The sequence below is a fragment of the Schistocerca nitens genome, chromosome 6 (assembly GCF_023898315.1).
Source record: "Schistocerca nitens isolate TAMUIC-IGC-003100 chromosome 6, iqSchNite1.1, whole genome shotgun sequence".
Lineage (NCBI taxonomy): Eukaryota > Metazoa > Arthropoda > Insecta > Orthoptera > Acrididae > Schistocerca > Schistocerca nitens.
The window spans coordinates 306,397,353-306,423,144 of NC_064619.1; positions in this window are offsets into that span (position 1 = coordinate 306,397,353).

Genomic DNA, 25,792 nt, shown 5'->3' on the forward strand with positions numbered 1-25,792 from the left:
ATGTATGTGCGTAATGTCCTTAGGTTAGTTAGGTTTAAGTAGTTCTAAGTCTAGGGGACTGATGACCTCAGAAGTTAAGTCCCATAGTGCTTAGAGCCATTTGAACCAATTTTGAACCTTCGGCTTTCCTTTATTTAGCACAATTCGCTTCGCTACTAGTTTAAGTCAAATAAACATTACTCCAGATTATGCCTGATAATGGTCATTTGACAGAAACTAGCAGCGAAGCTAATTGAACAAAATAAAGGACAACTGAACGTTCGCCATGAACTTTAAAAGCCAGACCTCATGTACTGACAGAATAGAAACTCGAGCACTGCGGAGGATGGTTCTAAAAATGCGCAAAATATATGCGGGAGGAGTCGCTCATGAGTTCCACATTGCTACCAGCAGCCGAGCTAGCACCATGACTTTCCGCAGAAAGTTCAAATGAATGTGGTGCGTTGGTTGAGCAGCTCCTCCTAAGTCACACATTTCTGTTGTCAGCACTTAGCGACGTTACAGATAATGAACAGAGCGACGCGACTGGACATAGGATGAGTGGAAACGAATGATTTATTGTTATGAATCGTGCTATACCTTGTGTCATTCCGACGGAAGACTGTGGTGTTGGTGAATGCCTGGAGAGTGTTGCATACCACCATCTGTTATGTTAGCAGTGTAATACTGAGGAAGTGGTGTTACGGTAAGCCGGCCGAAGTGGCCGTGCGGTTAACGGCGCTGCAGTCTGGAACCGCGAGACCGCTACGGTCGCAGGTTCGAATCCTGCCTCGGGCATGGATGTTTGTGATGTCCTTAGGTTAGTTAGGTTTAACTAGTTCTAAGTTCTAGGGGACTAATGACCTCAGCAGTTGAGTCCCATAGTGCTCAGAGCCATTTGAACCATTTTTTTGTTACGGTACGATGTTGTTTTTCATGGTTGGCGTATGGTCTCCTTGTCGTACTTAAGTAAACGCTGACCGTGGAAGGATGTGAACACTTTTTACAGAATTATACATTGCGTACAGTAAAGAAACAGTTCGCAGTATGACAATGCATCCTGCTATAAAGCAGCATCTGTGAGGCAATGATTTCCGGTCATTACCGTTCCTGAAGTGGGCTGGCCTGAACCAAATGGAGCACCTTTGGGATGAATTAGTGTGTCGACTTCGCTCCAGGCAACAGCGTCCAACATTAACTATGGTGTCAGCACCTGAGGAAGAATAGGCTGTCATTCCTCCAAATACATTGAAAAATCTCATTGAAAGTGTTCTCAGGATAGTTGAAGCTGTCATAAAGGCAAAGGGTGGACACAGTCCGTATTAATGGCCACCAACAGGTGTCTGTGTGCCCACGCAGCTGAGTAGTATCGTTCCAGCTTCGCGCTTCGGTCGATTACGTTCTGTCCGTCCCTGCTGCTCTCGTAGCGCTGCCGAGAGCTTCCTTGTTGCCTCTGTGTGTTGGGTTGGGTTGTTTTGGGGGATCAGGCCAAACAGCGAGGTCGTCGGTCTCATAACATTAGGGAAGGATGGTGAAGGAACTCGTCCGTGCCCTTTTCGAAGCGATTTAGAGAAATCACGGAAAACCTAAATCAGCATGGCCGCACGCGGGATTCAACCGTCATCCTCCCGAATGCGCGTCAAATTTGCTAACCACTGCGCCACCTCGTTCGGTCAGTGTCGTTTGAGTCCTTGTGTGCGTCGAATCGTTATTTGTCTCTCAGAGTCTCGTCAATTGACCCAATTTTGCCTCGGCATTTTCTTGCGCCTTGATGTTGCCCAGGGCTCCAGGAACATTCAACGTACAAGCACCGTTAGTTTTAATTTTCACAAGTCCAAGCGGAATGTGCAGCCAGGTTCGGTAGAAATTCATGACTGGCTTGTACAAACGATCAAGGTAATTTCACATCAGGTTTACACGGATTTACTTCGATTCTGAATAGTATGAGTTTTTATGTCAAGTTTCTCGACGCGCTCCAAGTTCACAGGCTCCTTTAGCGTCGTGACCAACATGTCCCTTTCACTCATCACGATGGTTCTAATAGTGTGGCGAACGCAGAGATGGAATGTACGAATGTCAGGATGTTTAACCTTCCACCCGAAGCTGATGTCAGTTTCCTCAAGATCACCCTGCTTCCGTTTGGGGATATACGGAATATACGGAGGGAATACCGGCCCGCTCAACATAGTTTACAAGTGTATAGTGGTTTAAAGCGGAATATCCCATCTCATTTGCTCCTGTGTGGATACCAGATACATACAATTTACGCAGGACAAGAAAGGGGCCCGTTTTATATGTAATGAGAGGGGACGCCGCCGAGGAAATTGCCCGCGTCGTGTCACGGTTTTAAAGCCACTTATGAACATCGTAGGAGACTTACTTCTGCGGACCTCGTTTCCCGAGTGACAGCCATTATGCCTAATCAATTTCTTCAGGTATAACGCGAGTAATTGGTTGATAGTCCTTGTGCCGTTAACCTCGCTCAGGGGTTTTGCCACTGCAGCTTCCGCATCGCCGCCACCTCCACTTCAAAACAAGCGTAGAGGAACGCAAGATAGTCAGACGGTTCATCTTCCATCCTCCACTCTACTGAAAACGTTCCGTTGAAGGAGGCCCCTTTCAAGGATGGTAGAATCGATCTAATTACGAAAAGAACCGGACATTCGGCACTTTTAAATTACACCATATCATACTCCTTAATATCGATTACAAAACTCGTCCAGGCGTTAATAGCCGTTTGTGGATATAACTAGAGAAAATTCTTCCTGTTCACCAAAGCTGTATCCCTGAGCCCACGATCTTGACTTCTGTAGCCGAACGCTGGGACATCGTTTCGAAAGCAGCGGTTATTTCTTTTTCTAAAGCCTTACTTTTTAGTAAGGTCGGTCATAGTTTCTTCATGCAGGTGCTCGAAATGCCCGGTCTCAACCCTACTGCATGTCAGGTATTATAAAATCTTTTAACTGGTATTCAAACATCTGTCATGGTGAATGGAGAACTTACTCCCCAGATCACAATACGATGGGCTTACCACAGGAGAGCGCACTCTCCATATCGGTTTTTGTCTCCGTCCTGTGCTTCACTCGACTGAAATTCAGTTATGTGGTTGGAAGATACTGATAGAAGCCTTCTCAGCACTAGCATACGCAGAAGATGTAATGGTATTGCTACGTCAATAGATGACACATCCTCTCTAAAGGACTTATTCGATTCCTTTTGTTCTCTCTCTGGGACCCGAGTTAATGAACGGATATGTACCTGTTACCACTGCGGGGTTTTCATCGAGTTGACACTCAATGGGCAACGATGGGTGCTAGCTACAAATTGTTGAGGGTTACCGTGGATCGCTGCCCGATGGAAATGGCTTCTCTCAGTTGGCTGGAGGTGACGCATCAGATTCAATTGGCAATTCGTGAACACGAACGCCGTTCCTTTATCCCTCTTCACGAAGTGCAGATTTTGGATTGCTACCTTTTCAGTAAAGCGTACTATCTTGCACAAAAAATGGTTCAAATGCCACTGAGCACTATGGGACGTAACATCTGCGGTCATCAGTCCCCTAGAACTTAGAACTACTTAAACCTAACTAACCTAAGGACATCACACACATCCATGCCCGAGGCAGGATTCGAACCTGCGACCGTAGCGATCGCGCGGTTCCAGACTGAAACGCCTAGAACCCCTCGGCCACACTGGCCGGCCATCTTGCACAAATATTCCCACTCTCCGATATGGTGGCGCGCAAATTGATCCAATTATCCGGCCATTTCCTATGTAAAAGAATATTTCTCGACTCTGATATGAAGTGGTAGCGAAGCTGGGTGCTGATCTTTTGTCAATGACACACCTTACCACCAGATCGTTGTTTTCTGGTTGGGGAGTACAATCATTCTACTACCCGGTTGAAATGAACCGCGCGACTGCTATGGTCGCAGGTTCGCATCCTGCCTCGGGCATGGCTGTGTGTGATTGTCCTTAGGTTAGTTACGTTTAAGTAGTTCTAAGTTCTAGGGGACTGATGACCTCAGATGTTAAGTCCCATAGTGCTCAGAGCCATTTAAACCATTTTTTTTTTTCAAGTGGCCACGCCATTGGCAGCCTAGAAAACAGAAAACAGTGTGGTTTCACCTTAGTCCACCTACTCTCCTGATAGAAGTCATCTCGTCGTGGAACAGACCAGATCAACGAACGCCTACATCGCACTGGTGGTTAGTCCGAGTGGTCATTGCGACACATGCCACCATCCTGATACATTATCACACAGGCTTATCTGTTGGGTACAAGCACACTGGCAATTGGTTTCCCTTACCCTATCAGCTGAAAATGCTTTCCCGGTTGAGCTTCTTTTCTGCCCGGACTTCCTCGTTTTCCCTCGGATGAACACTAATTCAATCGTATGGCTCCTCGTATACTACGTCCACAACGTAATCGGGTGTGATAACGGACCCGGCCCCCGTGTTTTTCGCAAATAAATGGTGAACGCGCATTGGAATTGGAGAGCTTTCCAAGTTACACGCTTCATTTGAAAGTATGTTGCATCTTTTCTATAATCGTTAAGGAATTGGATAGCTTTTGCTCTCTTTTTCTGGAGCCTTCATAATTATGGTCTTCTTAGAGAAAAAAATTAGTTTTTTTAGCCCTGGAATTGTGCATCAAACTTTATTTTCACAAAACAGTAAAAAATAAGGAAAAAATACATAAAAATTAAAAATAAAGTAATAAAATGAGGCCAGGGCCATGTGAGGGACCAGCCCAGTGACAGCCGTGTGAGAGGTATCGAGGCCAGGCCTCGGGATTCGATACCTGCCCACCTTATCTACAACCATCCTGAAGCTGACTCTGTCCGTTCTTATCTGTGGCCGAGCGGTTCTAGGCGCTTCAGTCCGGAACCGCGCTGCTGCTACGGTCGCATATTCGAATCTTGCCTCGGGCATGGATGTCTGTGATGTCCTTAGGTTAGTTAGGTTTCAGTAGTTCTAGGTCAAAACAACCTTTGGTGACATTAAAAGCAACGGTGGTAACATTAAGAGTGGAACGGGAATTCCACTGTTATATGCAGAGGAGAGAGCAGATAGGTCGAAAGAATACATTGAAAGCCTCTATGAGGATGAAGATTTGTCTGATGTGATAGAAGAAGAAAAAGGAGTCGATTTAGAAGAGATAGGGGATCCAGTATTAGAATCGGAATTTAAAAGAGCTTTGGAGGACTTACGGTCAAATAAGGCAGAAGGGATACATAACATTCCATCAGAATTTCTAAAAACATTGGGGGAAGTAGCAACAAAACGACTATTCACTTTGGTGTATAGAATATATGAGCCTGGCGATATACCATCTGACTTTCGGAAAAGCATCATCCACACAATTCCGAAGACGGCAGAGCTGACAAGTGCGAGAATTATCGCACAATCAGCTTCACAGCTCATGCATCGAAGCTGCTTACAAGAATAATATACAGAAGAATGGAGAAGAAAATTGAGAATGCGCTAGGTGACGATCAGTTTGGCTTTAGGAAAAGTAAAGGGACGAGAGAGACAATTCTGACGTTACGGCTAATAATGGAAGCAAGGCTAAAGAAAAATCAAGACACTTTCATAGGATTTGTCGACCTGGAAAAAGCGTTTGACAATATAAAACGGTGCAAGCTGTTCGAGATTCTGAAAAAAGTAGGGGTAAGCTATAGGGAGAGACGGGTCATATACAATATGTACAACAACCAAGAGGGAATAATAAGAGTGGACGATCAAGAACGAAGTGCTCGTATTAAGAAGGGTGTAAGACAAGGCTGTAGAATTTCGCCCCTACTCTTCAATCTGTACATCGAGGAAGCAATGATGGAAATGAAAGAAAGGTTCAGGAGTGGAATTAAAATACAAGGTGAAAATACACTCCTGGAAATGGAAAAAAGAACACATTGACACCGGTGTGTCAGACCCACCATACTTGCTCCGGACACTGCGAGAGGGCTGTACAAGCAACGATCACACGCACGGCACAGCGGACACACCAGGAACCGCGGTGTTGGCCGTCGAATGGCGCTAGCTGCGCAGCATTTGTGCACCGCCGCCGTCAGTGTCAGCCAGTTTGCCGTGGCATACGGAGCTCCATCGCAGTCTTTAACACTGGTAGCATGCCGCGACAGCGTGGACGTGAACCGTATGTGCAGTTGACGGACTTTGAGCGAGGGCGTATAGTGGGCATGCGGGAGGCCGGGTGGACGTACCGCCGAATTGCTCAACACGTGGGGCGTGAGGTCTCCACAGTACATCGATGTTGTCGCCAGTGGTCGGCGGAAGGTGCACGTGCCCGTCGACCTGGGACCGGACCGCAGCGACGCACGGATGCACGCCAAGACCGTAGGATCCTACGCAGTGCCGTAGGGGACCGCACCGCCACTTCCCAGCAAATTAGGGACACTGTTGCTCCTGGGGTATCGGCGAGGACCATTCGCAACCGTCTCCATGAAGCTGGGCTACGGTCCCGCACACCGTTAGGCCGTCTTCCGCTCACGCCCCAACATCGTGCAGCCCGCCTCCAGTGGTGTCGCGACAGGCGTGAATGGAGGGACGAATGGAGACGTGTCGTCCTCAGCGATGAGAGTCGCTTCTGCCTTGGTGCCAATGATGGTCGTATGCGTGTTTGGCGCCGTGCAGGTGAGCGCCACAATCAGGACTGCATACGACTGAGGCACACAGGGCCAACACCCGGCATCATGGTGTGGGGAGCGATCTCCTACACTGGCCGTACGCCACTGGTGATCGTCGAGGGGACACTGAATAGTGCACGGTACATCCAAACCGTCATCGAACCCATCGTTCTACCATTCCTAGACCGGCAAGGGAACTTGCTGTTCCAACAGGACAATGCACGTCCGCATGTATCCCGTGCCACCCAACGTGCTCTAGAAGGTGTAAGTCAACTACCCTGGCCAGCAAGATCTCCGGATCTGTCCCCCATTGAGCATGTTTGGGACTGGATGAAGCGTCGTCTCACGCGGTCTGCACGTCCAGCACGAACGCTGGTCCAACTGAGGCGCCAGGTGGAAATGGCATGGCAAGCCGTTCCACAGGACTACATCCAGCATCTCTACGATCGTCTCCATGGGAGAATAGCAGCCTGCATTGCTGCGAAAGGTGGATATACACTGTACTAGTGCCGACATTGTGCATGCTCTGTTGCCTGTGTCTATGTGCCTGTGGTTCTGTCAGTGTGATCATGTGATGTATCTGACCCCAGGAATGTGTCAATAAAGTTTCCCCTTCCTGGGACAATGAATTCACGGTGTTCTTATTTCAATTTCCAGGAGTGTATATCAATGATACGATTCGCTGAGTGAAAGCGAAGACGAATCAAATGATCTGCTGAACGGAATGAACAGTCTAATGAGTACACAGTATGGTTTGAGAGTAAATCGGAGAAAGACGAAGGTAATGAGAAGTAGTAGAAACTTAACATCAGGATTGATGGTCACGAAGTCAATGAAGTTAAGGAATTCTGCCACCTAGGCAGTAAAATAACCAATGACGGACGGAGCAAGGAGGACATCAAAAGCAGACTCGCTATGGCAAAAAATGCATTTCTGGCCAATAGAAGTCTACTAATATCAAATACCGGCCTTAATTTGAGGAAGAAATTTCTGAGGATGTACGTCTGGAGTACAGCATTGTATGGTAGTGAAACATGGACTGTGGGAAAACCGGAACAGAAGAGAATCGAAGCATTTGAGATGTGGTGCTATAGACGAATGTTGAAAATTAGGTGGACTGATAAGGTAAGGAATGAGGAGGTTCTACGCAGAATCGGAGAGGAAAGGAATATGTGGAAAACACTGATAAGGAGAAGGGACAGGATGATAGGACATCTGCTAAGACATGAGGGAATGACTTCCATGGTACTAGAGGGAGCTGCAGAGGGCAAAAACTGTAGAGGAAGACAGAGATTGGAATACGTCAAGCAAATAATTGAGGACGTAGGTTGCAAGTGCTACTCTAAGATGAAGAGGTTACCACAGGAAAGGAATTCGTGGCGGGCCGCATCAAACCAGTCAGTAGACTGATGACCCAAAAAAAAAAAAAAAAAAACAGTTCTAGGTCTAGGGGACTGATGACTTCAGATGTTGTCCCATAGTGCTTAGAGCTATTTGAACCGTTTTGTCCGTTCTCTCGTGTAATGTAACATAAGACGGAAATAACAATTTGAGAGAAAAAGACCTCTAGTTATATAATTAATGTTATTACGTTTTCTGAACAAACTCCCTATTTATTTGTAACATAATAAAAAAGTGGTACAGTGCCTGGCAAAACGGAAAAATTGGTCAGTTACATGACTGACATGCGGAGGACCCAGGTTCGATTTCCGGAACCACCTAAAATTTTTCCTTAGTGGGGAGACTGGTACGGTGTGCACTCAGCGTCGTGATGCCATTTAAGGGGCCACTTGAATGAGAGGCAGCAGCTCCGGCGTCTGGAAATTCGCCAAAACGGCCTCGAGAGCGATGTTCTACGCATATGCCCCTCCATATCACATCCGCATGACGTTGCAATGCGGCCAGGAACTCGTTTTAATACCTGTCCGGATATTTTTGATCAGGTAGTGTACAAGTAATCGGTTACAAATCTCTTTACGCTTTGTAATTAGGTGGCTCTGCGGAAAAAATAAGCAGTTTATAAGGTGGTCTTGTCATGTTGACTTTTGTAAGTTTTTGATATGTACGTCGGAGAGAGAACAAGTTACGGCACTGTTAAACAATCTTTGGTCTTATTGTGGCACAGTCTTTCCCTCTGCGCAGCCTAATACATTCTTAGTTGAAGTGTGGTACATGCTAGTCGTATTCAGCCGATTTGTAATTGAATCTCTTACGTGAAGAAAGATTTATTGTAAATGATAGTAGCAGCAGAGATGAATATGATATATCACTCAAAGGCGAAAACAATATAAATTTCGATACTTTCTTATTTATTTATTTATGTTTTATATATATTTTTTTTAATTTTTGACAAGAAGAAGTTTGCGACAAGACTGCAGCACTGCGTAGAGCTAGTCTGTCGGAATGATTATTGTCAGCTACTTAACTTCGTTCACTTGTTCGGGGCTGAGAGAAAGACCGCCCCACTTACCTGAGTCATTCATTAAGATGTAAACTTATTAAGCTGTTTGGTTTTTATAGAAATTCTCTGTTAGTCCCATAGTGCTCAGAGCCATTTGAACCATAAGCGGCCAGTCACAAATCACCTTCCTATGCCAACCTCATGATCTCACAGTAACGCACACCCAACATCTCAGTTATTTATTGAATATTAGGAGGCGGTATCGCAAGACATTTTGATTTTCCCGATCCAATGAAGAGAGTCAGAATGGTTTTCTTAAGAAAGAAATGCATTTTTCAACTCCAATTCAAGAATTATGCTGCAGATGGTTCATTTCCTTTCGTAGTCCAGTTTCGTCTAACCATTTCTTTCATCACTCGTTCAGTTCGAAGCAAAAATTTTGGTCGTTGTAAACACAGTTTCCATTTATGTAACAGCTGTGAGTGTCTCCAGATGTACTGCCTCTCGCGTCCCACAGGTCTATAAATCCCGATCCTACAGGAACGCTGGAACGAAGTTTGGCAATCAGCAGCAGTACACTATCACCTCTCCATGCTTTTCTGGTCAGGAATCACCGATGAAAATTATTTCCTATGTCTGGGTGTGATCCTGCAACCTGGAAGCTTAGCACTACAACGCCATGTTATTTCACAATTTCAGCCCCATTGGTTTGATTGTTTTACATATATTTTGCTTAGATCATTACGTCTGAAGAAATGTTATGTTACTGCAATTGTACCTCTTCAGCGTCACTCTACTTACATTCGAGTTTAATAATGTTTCAGAGCCATCATCTTCACAGTCCTGAATCAGAGTATTTAATTTTTCTTGTACCAAAACAGGGTTCAGAGATTTTACTTTATGGAAATAAAATTTTTTAGTTCCCCACTTATGTTTCTATTTGAAATTTATCCAAAAATTACCTCCAACTCTATAAAAGGTCTTCGTATTGCCAAAACTATGTACCCACAAACTGTTATTCGACGTAAACTCTTCTGCTAACTTTTGTCTAAACAGAACTTAATTGGAATTGAACTGTATCTGGTCTGAATACAAATTATCTTTATATTAAATGCGTATCTGAAGTAAAACAGTTATTTGACACTAATCAAAATTTCCACTAACATCAAGTCTTGAAAAGACTGTTATAGATATCTCGAAAGCACAACAGTAAATGGCAAGCAAGCAGCGGCTAAGCTAATTTCTATTTTTAAATAAAATTTCCAAACAACATTCTGACTGTTGCATATCACTTGGTGCAATGTGGTAATGAGTAATGATAAACCTTCTTTAATCAGTGGCATGGGAAAAGTAGCTATTCCTATGAAATGTTATTCGAATACAACGATCTTAGAATGAAGTATGTATGCAAAAAGACAGAGTAAAACTTCCCGTGATCTTTTAAAAAGGGTATAATCTTAACCGTCCCCTAGAACTTAACAGTCCCCTAGACCTACTTAAACCTAACTAACCTAAGGACATCACACACATCCATGCCCGAGGCAGGATTCGAACCTGCGACGGTAGTGGTCACGCGGTTCCAGACTGAAGTGCCTAGAACCGCACGGCCACAACGGCCGGCTCGCCGCTTATGTCTCGCAGGCTGTGGTAGTTACTGCGCGAATAGTAAACGGTTGTGAAAACACACTAGACATCTTAGCAATAAATAATTCTGAGCTAATAATGATCATCAAAACGGATACAGGTATTAGTAAATACAGGGTTGTTGTAGCGAGAGTGAATATTGTAAGCCCCAAATCCTCCAAAAATAAACGAAAAATATTCACTTGACGCCTTCCTGAGAGACAATCTCCACTCCTTCAAAATTAAGAATTAAGTGTAGAGCAGATGTGAACTAAATTCAAAGAAATACTATCGACAGCAACTGAGAGATTTATACCAAATAAATTAATAAACGACAGCCCTGATCCTCCTTGGTAGACAATAAGGTGTCAGAAACAACGAAAAAAGCGTGGAAATTTAACCGAATACGAAATCTCCAAGACTGGCGATCCTTTACAGGAAGTCGAAATTTAGCGCGGACATCAGCGTGAGATGCCTATAACAGTTTCCACAACGAAACTTTGTCTCGAAACCTGGCATAAAATCCGAAGAGATTCTGGTCCTATGTAAAGCAGGCTAGCGGCAAGACCAAACCAATCCCGTCTCTGCACGATAGCAATGGAAAGTACTATCGAAGACAGTGCTGCCAGAGTTACCAAACACAGCCTTCCGAAATTCCTTCACCACAAAAGACGAAGTAAATATTCCAGAATTCGGATCAAGAACAGCTGACAACATGAGTAACTTAGAAGTACACTCCTGGAAATGGAAAAAAGAACACATTGACACCGGTGTGTCAGACCCACCATACTTGCTCCGGACACTGCGAGAGGGCTGTACAAGCAATAATCACACGCACGGCACAGCGGACACACCAGGAACCGCGGTGTTGGCCGTCGAATGGCGCTAGCTGCGCAGCATTTGTGCACCGCCGCCGTCAGTGTCAGCCAGTTTGCCGTGGCATACGGAGCTCCATCGCAGTCTTTAACACTGGTAGCATGCCGCGACAGCGTAGACGTGAACCGTATGTGCAGTTGACGGACTTTGAGCGAGGGCGTATAGTGGGCATGCGGGAGGCCGGGTGGACGTACCGCCGAATTGCTCAACACGTGGGGCGTGAGGTCTCCACAGTACATCGATGTTGTCGCCAGTGGTCGGCGGAAGGTGCACGTGCCCGTCGACCTGGGACCGGACCGCAGCGACGCACGGATGCACGCCAAGACCGTAGGATCCTACGCAGTGCCGTAGGGGACCGCACCGCCACTTCCCAGCAAATTAGGGACACTGTTGCTCCTGGGGTATCGGCGAGGACCATTCGCAACCGTCTCCATGAAGCTGGGCTACGGTCCCGCACACCGTGAGGCCGTCTTCCGCTCACGCCCCAACATCGTGCAGCCCGCCTCCAGTGGTGTCGCGACAGGCGTGAATGGAGGGACGAATGGAGACGTGTCGTCTTCAGCGATGAGAGTCGCTTCTGCCTTGGTGCCAATGATGGTCGTATGCGTGTTTGGCGCCGTGCAGGTGAGCGCCACAATCAGGACTGCATACGACCGAGGCACACAGGGCCAACACCCGGCATCATGGTGTGGGGAGCGATCTCCTACACTGGCCCTACACCACTGGTGATCGTCGAGGGGACACTGAATAGTGCACGGTACATCCAAACCGTCATCGAACCCATCGTTCTACCATTCCTAGACCGGCAAGGGAACTTGCTGTTCCAACAGGACAATGCACGTCCGCATGTACCCCGTGCCACCCAACGTGCTCTAGAAGGTGTAAGTCAACTACCCTGGCCAGCAAGATCTCCGGATCTGTCCCCCATTGAGCAAGTCTTCCGGACAAGACTGTGTACCAATTAGGTTCCTTTCAGAGTATGCTGATGCAATAGCTCCATACTTAACAATCATACACTGAGAGGCACCCACATGCCTTGCTCATACTGTGGCATCAAGCAGTCAGGCCTGCAAGATGAGTGGTCTGCCAAGCGAGTGGATTCATTCTTATTTATCGAGTAACATGAACTCTCGTACTCACAATTAAGTTACAAATTATCCTCCTGTATGAATAATACGCAACGGAAACGCACGTCTGACTATCAGTAATTTACAGAACTCTGACTGTTCACTACGCACTGGTAATACCACATTTTCTTTTTTTTTTTTTTTATTTAACGGCTTTTATCAACACGTGGCCATCGCACTGAATATGAGTGGCGCACACATTATAAATTCTGGATATCATAACAACATACAATTCGAGGAAAAGGCCACCAATCTTTTTCTTTTCACTATCTTATTTATTCCGATAAATTCTATAACCTAAACACACAAATTCTATAACCTACAACAATAACAAATGAGAAATTCCGCCCAGTGGGCATGGCTTTACATTGGTGAATCTCTATCTTATGGTCTCGTAATTATTTAACGCTACAGTGCACTTTCTGGATAGGATGGTGGATCTTTTATTATTTCTCACACTTCGACTCTCACAAACATCATCACGAAACTTTCCTCCAGACCGAGCAGTACAAAAGGAACACGCATAACCCACTACCTCTGAAACTACCTTGCTACTCTCCCATGCAAACCACACATACTTAAATTACATGACATACACCACACTACAACATGAAATACATCACAGGGAATAGTCACAACATTATCACTTTCAGCTTTCCCACTTCAATTAATATTTATCCCAGTTTCACACGACACTGCCCCACTTAGTAATTCTACTTTCCTACTATGAAAAATGGTTCAAATGGCTCTGAGCACTATGGGACTCAACTTCTGAGGTCATTAGTCCCCTAGAACTTGGAACTAGTTAAACCTAACTAACCTAAGGACATCACAAACATCCATGCCCGAGGCAGGATTCGAATCTGCGACCGTAGCGGTCCTGCGGTTCCAGACTGCAGCGCCTTTAACCGCACGGCCACTTCGGCCAGCTCCTACTATGAACTCTGGAGATATATGCACGTCTTCCTGTGCAATGCAAGCCAAGTGGCGTTGCTGGATAGACGGCTGACTCACCTTGCTTCTCTCTCAGAGTATTATAGTTTGAATCAAGCGTCACACGGAAATTTATCACGCAAAGTAATATTAAGAACATATTCATCACACACACGAGTCCTCAACTGATACCATGGACGAGTACTTCTCTTTATCCTGTGTCTCATACACAGATTGAGACTCACACAGTACTCACCACGTGGAAGTACTCGCCTCTAATTTCAAGTCCTGCACACGCCATTTGTTAAATATTTCAACTTATTGTACACACGCTAGTAATTCAGCTTAAGCACACAGAAGTATTTCAACTTATTGCTACAAGTGGTTTCATTATGACCGTTGATCACTTCCGAAGATTACTACGATCCCATTAATATTACCTGCCTGACATTTAATTCTCCCCACAAAAGCTCCTGAAATAAAGAAATTATTATTTCAAACTACTCTTAAATATTTCACATGCATACCATGTCTCCACCCTTTTGTCTTTATGGAGCACACCTAAGACAGGTCTTAACAGCACAAGATCCAGCGGCAGAGTGCTGAAACATGGCTGTTCTTCAGGTCCTCTCGCACCTCTGCCGAAGTGGGGGAGCACCTTGCTACCGTATTGGTCAGCCAAATTTCAGGCGCTCAAAGCTCAGGTAAATTTCATCTCTTTGGTCCCACCAAAGGTGGCCAAAGGATCGTCTCAAAGATGATCATATATTCGCGTTCACTATCTGCGGTTAGCAGACGACCATACATTCATTCATTTCACAGATCTCACCAAACTGGATGTAGGGATTTATTTTGTGGGAGTGCACATGTGATCAATTAAATAAATAAATTGTCATTCTTTCCCACACTGGTATCCGGCTTCGCTGTATTAATTGAAATTGAGTTATTTTACCAAAAAGTGTTGTTCTGACAAAATGTTGTACCTATTTTCAATTTCGGGCGGTACTGTACCCTTTCAACACAACCGTTCGCTCGACGACAGATCAGTATCCAGAGATTGGAAAGTTGCACAGGTTGCATCTATTTTCAAGAAAGGTAGTAGGAGTAAACCCCTAAAGTACCGGCCCATACCGTTAAAGTCGATATGCAGCAGGATTTTGGAACATTTATTGTGTTCGAACATTATGAATCACCTCGAAGAGAACGATCTATTGACACACAGTCAACATGGATTCAGAAAACATCGTTCTTGTGAAACACAGCTGGCTCTTTTCATACACAAAATGTTGAGTTTTATTGACAAGAGATTGATTCCATGTCTCTGGATTTCCGGAATCATTTGACATTGTACCACACAAACTGCTTTTAGTGAAATTGCTTGCTTATGGAATATCGTTCCATTTGTGTGACTGGATTCGTGATATCTTGTCAGAGAGGTCACAGTTCGTAGTAACTGACGGAAGGTCATCGCGTAAAGCAGAAGGGATTTATGGTGTTCCCTCAAGGTAGTGTTACAGGTCTTCTGCTGCTCCTTATCTAAATAAGCGATTTAGGGCACCATCTGAGCAGTCGTCTTAGGTTGTTTGCAGATGAAGCTGTCGTTTATCGACTAATAAAGTCATCATAAGATGAAAACAGATTGCAAAATGATTTATAAAACATATATGTATGGTGTGAAAATTGACAGTTGACCCTAAATAACGAAAAGTGTGAGGTCATCCACATGAGTGCTAAAAGGAATCCGTTAAACTTCGATTACACGATAAATCAGTCAAATTCAAAGGCCGTGGAACCGCAAGACCGCTACGGTCGCAGGTTCGAATCCTGCCTCGGGCGTGGATGTTTGTGATGTCCTTAGGTTAGTTAGGTTTAACTAGTTCTAAGTTCTAGGGGACTAATGACCTCAGCAGTTGAGTCCCATAGTGCTCAGAGCCATTTGAACCATTTTTTCAAAGGCCGTAAGTTGAACTAAATAACTAGGGGTTACACTTACGAACAACTTTAATTGGAAAGAACACACAGAAAATGTTGTGGGGAAGACAAACCAAACACTGCGTTTTATTGGCAGGACTCTTAGGTAATGTAAAAGATCTACTAAAGAGACTGTCTATAATACACTTGTTCGTCCGCTTTTAGAGTACCGCTGCGCCGTGTGGGATCCTTACCAGATAGGATTAACAGAGAACATCGATACAGTTCAAAGAAGCGTAGCATTTCTTGTATTACCGCGAAATAGGGGGATCATTACAACAAAGGCGTTTTCCATAGCGGCGTATCTTTTCACGTGATTTCAATCAATAACTTCCTCCTCCGAATGCGAAAATATTTTGTTGATGCCGACCTACATAGGGGAAACAATCATTATAATAAAATTACGGGAATCAAAGCCCTCACGGAAAGATGTAGCTATACGTTTTTTCCGCACCTTTTCCGAGATTCGAATAATTAATATGCGATTTGTTACCTAAAGGCTGCACGGGCTCCTAACCAGGGCAGCTATTGGGCTAGTTGAGTATGTCTGGAATCTTGAGGAGATTGATGTTGGGCTGTAACAAGCTGTTATTCTGTCAGGTATCGCCGGTATCGTCCCTCCCGGAAACCTTTCCTCACAACCACGGAATGATACTTCAGACGGCATTCATTTCTCGACCTGTCCATTACTGATTCTAGAAGTCGGCACATCTGCCAATGAAACTCGTTGGTCGCGCCTTCTACGTCTCAGCGACTAGAATACTCTATGCCCAACACACGGTTCTCAGCTGAAACCACTGTGTCAAACACAAGGTTTCCTGTAGGTACAGTATGCTATCTCCGAGAGGCTTCGTATGTTTCCGTGTTGAGCATAGTTCAGTCCGCACACGGTCACTACGTCGCAGTCCTTTCGCATATAGAGGTGAATGTTTTTCTAAGAAGCCTGAATCAGTAACGACAAGTAGGCGGACAGTTAACTGTCATTAAGGGAGACGGGAGAAGAAATACGGCGTTTATAGTCCTGGTGAAGTACAGCTACAAACAGCTGTAGGAAAGAGAAAAACAAGGTATCGATTTTATAAGAACATTTTACGACTGCAAATACTGTCTGCTGCAGTAAACTAAAGTTTTATGGTCTGTGATTGTAAAACATAATCGAAGTTAATACAATCGTTCTGCCAAGTCATACGGACAGTATCGGAGAAAAAGAAAGCTACAACCCTCACTTACGACAGATTCATTTGTGCTCTTCGCGCTTTATTGTGTTAACGCCACGACATGAGCAATGATCAAGCAGCCTCCCTCATTAGTTCTCCATCCTTCATATGAACAAAGTTCATTACATACGAGGAACTTATTCTTAAATATTTCAAGAATTATCGGAGAAAGTTTCAACACCTTCTCAGCAATAAGTAAGACAAAAAGTGCTAATGGGTATTCCTTGCAAAGGTATGTTCTTCATATTTATAATATAGGCTAATGGAATTCTCCACTAAAATGGTATGTTTATACCCGACAGTGCGTCAAGGAGCCATTTATTCCTTACTGACTTTGCAAGGCAATACGAAAGCCTGACTGTTGCTGAAAGAATTTTGCCTGCAAAGTATAGGTAGCCCCAGAAATTCATATGATTTAACTAACCACAACTGCTCTCAATAGTTTACAATAAAATAATTTTAATCTCAACTATTTCCTGCTCAATTGTTGCTTGCTATGTGATTTACAGTAATACCGCAACCAGTCGCGAAATATGAGAAGAGTAGACGGCGATTGCGGATCCAAGGACCATCTTTATTGTCGCCAGGTTTCCTATGGCATCATCAGTAACATCACACAGCAACATCACATGGCACCATGAAACGTTGCCAGATTTCTCTGCCATTTCTCCACCCAACACTCTAACATCACAGTGGGACTAGACCAGATCTATGTATAAAATGGCGAGAAAAATTAAACGTGGCCAGAAACTGAAAATCTCAGTTGTCCTTGATATAAATTGAAGATAAATTCAAACATCCGGTAACTACCTACTCCTCTCATGTCATAGGCCATTTGTACTAAGTATAGAACCCAAGACGGCAGACGTAGCCCTACTGCGTTTTTTTTCCTGACGTCAGAATCCAAGATGGACACTTGTCAAATCAAAGCTGGCAGACCTGCGGACAACCTCCACGCCAGCCGGGCTACTTGCGCTAAGTATAGAAACCAAAATGCCTGCTTCTCCTGCTGGCTCTTCCCCAGCCATCTAACGGCAAAATCCAATATGGCCACTTGCCAAATCTAAGATGGCAGACTTGAGGACAGCCTGCGTGGTTGGCATATCACTTGTCGTAAGTATAGAATCCAAGGTGGACACTTGTCGACTCCACTTCTCCTACTCTGTTTTCCAGCCCTCTGACCTACGAATTCAAGATAGCCACTTGTGCTAAGTGTATAAATAAAGATGGTATACCCGTGGACATGGGTGCAGCCTGTGTGGTTACCGGGTCACTTGTACTAAGTATAATTCCAAGACGGAGGACCTGAGAATATGCTTACAGCCATCATGGTTGCCAGGTAACTTGTGCTAAATACAAAAAGCAAAGCTTACTTGTGCTGAGCGTAAAATGGATGCAAATAAAAAAATCCACTTGTCTTAAGTTTAAATCCACCCGTATGGCAATCATATCAAACATTTTTCCTACACTGGAGTTGCCAGTCCACTTGAGCCGTTTTAACAATTGCCACCAATGCTGGGACAGGACAGGAATGATATAATTTATTTGCTTAAACATATGAGGGATGCACTGGGGGAGCCCCCGGTGCCGTCACTTCACCTCAGAGGTCTCCAACATAAACACTCCCCAAGCCCCGCAGTGCCTCAACAACCTCAGACCACAGTCACCGAACTCCATGTTTAGAAACCAAGAGTAAGCATAAAACTCAAAAGATGGAAAAAATAGCACAGTTGTTTTCCTCCTACTCACACCATCCTTGCCGCATCCACCGCACTCACAAACTGCGGGCACCGATCCCCGAAGCCTGTTAGTAATGCAGTGGGTCTAGTTGGAACGGAAAGACTCTATTTGTCTAAACAATGGACGTTGTTACTCCAGAGGTGCTCACTGTGAGTGCCACAATGGGCCACAGTGATACATGCGAGATAATGCTGCTCTTAACATCTCAGTCCTGGACCAAGCGATATCAATTGGTGGCTTCCATCTGTATGTATTGTCTCTACACGTCATTAAGTTAAAATATGGGGCAAATTCAAAAATCGAAGGTCCGATTTCTGCCTCTAGTGCGTTATTTCCGGTGGCACTGGAGTCACCCATTGTTCGAGCATCAAAGTGCCTCATTTAACGGAATATTTCATAAGAACAGTGGGTTCAAAATCTATATTAAGCAGTGCCTGACCTAGCGAGATAATAACATTAAGAATCTGTAGGAAGCTTACGGGAAAATCTTACTTTGTATCACAGTCACATGATTTTAGAGGGAATTGATGAATCTGAACACATGACTGGTTAACATGACCAACTTTTACACCTTAAAACTATCAATACTTATGATCCAAAACATTATTATCGCATTATTATTAGCGTGCTGATCCACCTACTGTACCAAATACAGCAGTGACAGTGCATGGTATGGACTGGAAAAACTCTTGGTAAGTTTCCAGAGATACGTGGCACCAAATGTTTCCGAAACTGGTGTAAAGTTCGTGAACAGAGTTAACGTCACATTTGGTCAAGATCAACAGAATTTGGTATCAAAGACATCGATCTGAGTGCACCTCAGATGATTCTTGTCTTTCACTGCTGGAACAACTACATGATTTGAACATCAAAGAGGCCAGCGATGTGCGATGTTAAAGACAAAGTATCGTTCCATGCAGGCGAAAAGCTTGATGAAGACGCCCTCCATCTGTTGAAGGATATGTTCGAGCTGGGGGAGAGATGCGACTCATTAGCAATTGTAAACGTAAGCTACCATTGTAGATGTGACGGCGTCTGTCATAAATGTCAATATATAGGTAAACCTTATATATTGCTGAAATACACATTCAGTACTTCCTCACGGAATATTTAACTAATTGAACACAATGTGTAATACCGGATGGAAAAACTCACACGTCATAAGATACGAGAGCTATTCGAAAAGTAAGGATCTTCAAGCGTGAAATAGAAACCATAGTGAAAATCGGACGAAGTTTTGCATAGATGTGTGGGGCAGTGTTCCCAGTGTAACCGTCGATCTCGTCACGTCATTCTTTTCAGTTCTGAGCGCTCACTGAGCACGTAAGGATGCCTAAACAATTATGTCTCCCTCCAAGTATGAGGGCCTGGTAAGAGATTTCGCCTGATGTCATACAGTCCACAAAACATAACTGTCATGCGTTTCCTTCTTCGCGGCAATTTTCGGCCGAGGGGCAATGAAGATGCTCCTGCAGCGTTTTCGATGGGAAGATGGGAAGTGTTTGATCACTCTCAACCAACGACAAAATGTATTCTAATGACTATTACATAGAGAATGAATGTAATACTACCTAATTACAAAAAAAAATGTTCAAATATGTGTGAATTTCTAAGGGACGAAACTGCTCAGGTCATCGGTCCCTAGACTTACACATTACTTAAACTAACTTATGCTAAGAACAACACACACACACCCACGCTCGAGGGAGGACTCGAAACTCCCGCGGGAGGGGTCGCGCAACCCGCGACAAGGTGCCTCAAACCGCGCGGCCACTCCGCGCGGCCCCTAATTACAAGATTAGCAACGAACATCGTACAAGTATTTAGGGGGAATCCATTAAACGGAACGATCACGTAAAAATCAGTATTTGGGAAGGTGAATAGCTGCAATTTCTCACCATATTCAGCACTAAATAATGTGTAGCGTTGTTGTAAGTGCTGTGATCTACTGCAGACTGCAACACATCAGCTGCCGATTGCTAGAACAGCCCTTTTCTCCGTCTTCCGATGCTCTCTTCTCTACCGCGTCCTGAGACAAAGTGTTTCGTTCTGTGTCTGCAGCCGAATTGTTCTCTTCATGATCCCCAGAAGAAATATGTTATCTACCAGATACAGAGTGCTTTCTCCTATCTACAAGTTCCGGCAATTACGACGAACAAGTGAAAAAGGCTCTGCAGAGTGCTGACCAACGATTTCTTTTTTAAACAAGACAACTACCTTCCCTCCTACCAAAAGTTTTATAAAATTAACCAGTCGTTTCACTCTCATACATTCAATTCCTAATCCATTCTTAGTTGCTGTTCCACTCCTTACTGAGTTTTCTACTTTAAGCAATAGGCTCGTGTCACACCAGCATTTCTGGAAACTGGCATCCTGACTTCTCTTTCGCCGCTATTTTTTAAGATTTCCGATGAGAAGCCCTCTTGCTACTTTTTAGACATGAGGGTGTTGACACCGGGTAACGCGGTACCAGAAAGTCGACCAATCGCTTTACAAAGAGAAAATAATTCCTGCCCCCCTCCCCGCCCGCCAGCAGCTTGTCGCTTCTCATGTTGTACTGAGATGTTTACCTTTTACTGACTTCCCCTCACGCAGTGTTCTCAGTAGGCAAATCATCAGCATAAGACAAAGCTCCTCTGAAATGTGTGTTTGGCCGCATGGTACTGCTTTCAGGAACTAGGTTCTGCATGAGAGCAGTTGTTCATCACAGTATGTCATACACTTGCGGATGTAGGCATAGGCAGGGCACATTACGCAAAAATTTAAAATATTCGTCACCAGGACTATGTGCAATTATTTGATGCAAACTGCATCTTTGTGAATTTGTGTCGAATCCATAGCTTTCCTCTCCATTGCGACATCTAAATTCAGGGCTTAGTACAGAATTTATGCTAGTGGGAACAGACGACATTGATGACTTGTGGACGAGAGCAAAATGCAAGAAACAAATAAATTACTACCTTCCTTCCCCCATTTCGAATCCAGGGAGAATAGAAGACTGTATGGAAAAAGTGGGTCTTCTAAGATAAGGGTGAAATAGACAGTTAAAACTGGCAGATAATACAATTGGAGATGGGAATAGAACAATTTCACTAGAATTGCCTATCAAGATTATTTGAAATATACAAAGCATTAGGCAGCACTTAAAGTGGTGTAAATAATACTTCTTCTGTTGGGATCATTGACTTTTGTTTTGTAAAGGCAAACATGGAACGTAGTAGGCTGTAATATTCTTTATTAATTGCGCAATCGGCCGATTTCGATGGTTATGTAACTTTCGAGCACCTAAAATGAAGCATGCTAACTTTGCACTCTTTGAAATGTCAATAGGTAATTTGTAAAAAATTACAAGATGTAAAAACAATTGTGTTACAAAATTGGCATAAGTCATTACCTCTACTTATATGGGCAAAAGCCGCACATGATTTATGACTTAAGACATGGCAAATAAATCAAATTACAGTACCACACATGAGGCCACAATTTACATAGTCCACATACAACATCACTGTGTCTTTATGCCTGTACTGGAAGTGATATTCCATGTAAATCACTGCATATATATTGTTATAAATACACAGTAAAGATCATGGTAGCAGGAACAATGTATAGTGTTTATAACATCTTCGTCTGTTTGTGGGATGTACAGTACATACACATACCCATTTTATGACAGATCAAATGGAGATCTGTTTATCAACAGATATGCTGTGATGGGTCTTTTCTATCGAATGTTTAATTAATTCTAATTGTGAATTAGATTAGCAAAACTTGGACATTATGTTAATATATCTACGTAAATTGATAAGATATTTTGACATAATGGCAAGACTATAAAATAAATGAATGTATTAGCAATATTTCTGTTTTTCCTATGTATGGCATACTTTACCTTATATAAATGGTTATAGATGTATGTATGTATATCTTAATTTGAATCATCTGTTTCCTAGTTTGGAATGTGTCATTTTTCAGCATTTTCTGGCCTACCAGCAAAGATTGTTATGCACATGGAGAGGCTGTAGTCAGTAGTCAGAAACATTATCAGTGAGTAAGACTTTTACAACATTGAGTAACAGCTAACTGTTTCTGTGAATTTGAATACTGAGTACTTACAGAATACACAGGCTTCCATGTGGTTGTGCAATGTAATGACATTGTTTCATCCACATATGGTGTATATGCACTATGTAAAATGTTGCATCATGTGCAGCATAATAAATTCATTAATGTTATAAATCTAATGTGACAATCCATGTCATAGCTGTCCACACGTAAGCAGAGATAACAGTATATGCCATCTTTGTAACACGGCCGTTTATTAAGTCTTTTGGTTTTTTACACAATACACACTGATGTTACGAAGTTTTCCACAGTGATATGTAAGATTTGAGGTGCTCGGATATGTTATGAACTCAAAAACTGGCTCATCGCACAATTAATATATTATCTGCAGCCTACTATGAACCATGTTCTCCTTTACAAAATTTTGTAGAGTCTGTGACCCCATACAAAAACAAAATAGAAGTTTGTGTTGAAATCATGGAATTTTGTGTTGAAATAATTGAAATTCGTGTTGGAAACAGCAAAATTTGTGTCGAAACACAATTGCAAGCTCTGAATTTGACTCAAATTTTAAAAATTTCGTGCTGAAATCGATTCGTATAAAATATTGTCTTAGGATTTATGATACGGCAGTGAACATGTATATGAAATTCTAAGAAAAATTACCATAGACGGTAAGTAATAAACTATGAGTAATGAACAACACGTAGTAGAAACTACAGGAAACCATAAGGATATACATCCAAGCGGGAAGTGTTCAGTTTTCAAAGGGGTTAGACAAGGATGCAATCCTTCTTTTACACTACTGATCCTGTATATCAGAGAACCATAGCTACTGTATCGTTCCAGACAGTTTGTAGACGAGAACACCAATTCTGACATCAGCAAACGCCTCTTTATATGGTATCGTCACTGTATGTTTAATCAATGCTTCTTTGACTTTTTTGACCAATATTTCTACTACTGCTCATTGTCGAGCCCATGTAGGAAATATGTTATTTTCACCTTGATTCCGGGTCTTACAGAGATGAACTTGGATAATCTACCATGTAGATAACTGTTAAACGCGTAACAGATTTCCATGTTTGACATTACAGATTCTCCCTTCTCTAATTTTTCTTGGCAGTTCACCTGATCACAGTCCGCAGCTCGTGGTGTCCCGGTCGCGTTCTCGCTTCCCGAACACGGGGTCCCGGGTTCGATTCCCGGCGGAGTCAGGGATTTCCATCTGCCTCGAGATGACTGGGTGTTTGTGTTGTCCTCATCAGTTCATCATCATTCATGTAAGTGGTGAGATTGGTCTGGGAAAAGGTTGGGAATTTGTACGGGCGCCGATAACCGCGCATTTGAGCGCCCCACAAACCAAACATAATCATCATTATCATCATTCAGGTGATCACAGATTTTATCTGCCACAATATACTCACCAGATGTTCTGTAATGTGCATAAGCATCTAAAATCTTCTTTCAAAAGAAGCATGTCAGTAATTGGATTGTCAAAGTTGTCCAATTATAACCTCAAACCAAAGTGATCATCAGTGGACGTCGTCTTCATTTCAAAACGGTGAGGAATGCTAAGCATTTCGGAGCATGGCATTTTGACAGTTTGGAACGTATATACACTCCTGGAAATTGAAATAAGAACACCGTGACTTCATTGTCCCAGGAAGGGGAAACTTTATTGACACATTCCTGGGGTCAGATACATCACATGATCACACTGACAGAACCACAGGCACATAGACACAGGCAACAGAGCATGCACAATGTCGGCACTAGTACAATGTATATCCACCTTTCGCAGCAATGCAGGCTGCTATTCTCCCATGGAGACGATCGTAGAGATGCTGGATGTAGTCCTGTGGAACGGCTTGCCATGCCATTTCCACCTGGCGCCTCAGTTGGACCAGCGTTCGTGCTGGACGTGCAGACCGCGTGAGACGACGCTTCATCCAGTCCCAAACATGCTCAATGGGGGACACATCCGGAGATCTTGCTGGCCAGGGTAGTTGACTTACACCTTCTAGAGCACGTTGGGTGGCACGGGATACATGCGGACGTGCATTGTCCTGTTGGAACAGCAAGTTCCCTTGCCGGTCTAGGAATGGTAGAACGATGGGTTCGATGACGGTTTGGATGTACTGTGCACTATTCAGTGTCCCCTCGACGATCACCAGTGGTGTACGGCCAGTGTAGGAGATCGCTCCCCACACCATGATGCCGGGTGTTGGCCCTGTGTGCCTCGGTCGTATGCAGTCCTGATTGTGGCGCTCACCTGCACGGCGCCAAACACGCATACGACCATCATTGGCACCAAGGCAGAAGCGACTCTCATCGCTGAAGACGGCACGTCTCCATTCGTCCCTCCATTCACGCCTGTCGCGACACCACTGGAGGCGGGGTGCACGATGTTGGGGCGTGAGCGGAAGACGGCCTCACGGTGTGCGGGACCGTAGCCCAGCTTCATGGAGACGGTTGCGAATGGTCCTCGCCGATACCCCAGGAGCAACAGTGTCCCTAATTTGCTGGGAAGTGGCGGTGCGGTCCCCTACGGCACTGCGTAGGATCCTACGGTCTTGGCGTGCATCCGTGCGTCGCTGCGGTCCGGTCCCGGGTCGACGGGCACGTGCACCTTCCGCCGACCACTGGCGACAACATCGATGTACTGTGGAGACCTCACGCCCCACGTGTTGAGCAATTCGGCGGTACGTCCACCCGGCCTCCCGCATGCCCACTATACGCCCTCGCTCAAAGTCCGTCAACTGCACATACGGTTCACGTCCACGCTGTCGCGGCATGCTACCAGTGTTAAAGACTGCGATGGAGCTCCGTATGCCACGGCAAACTGGCTGACACTGACGGCGGCGGTGCACAAATGCTGCGCAGCTAGCGCCATTCGACGGCCAACACCGCGGTTCCTGGTGTGTCCGCTGTGCCGTGCGTGTGATCATTGCTTGTACAGCCCTCTCGCAGTGTCCGGAGCAAGTATGGTGGGTCTGACACACCGGTGTCAATGTGTTCTTTTTTCCATTTCCAGGAGTGTATCTGTGACACATTGGTGTGTAGACGGAACAGTGTGGTGCAGTACGTGGATGCTTTGGTACGATGTAATATTCAGTGCAGTACTCAAATTATGAGACATGCAATGAGAATGGGGTTACACTTCAGTAGTACAGCCGGCCGCTGTAGCCGAGCGGTTCTAGGCGCTTCAGTC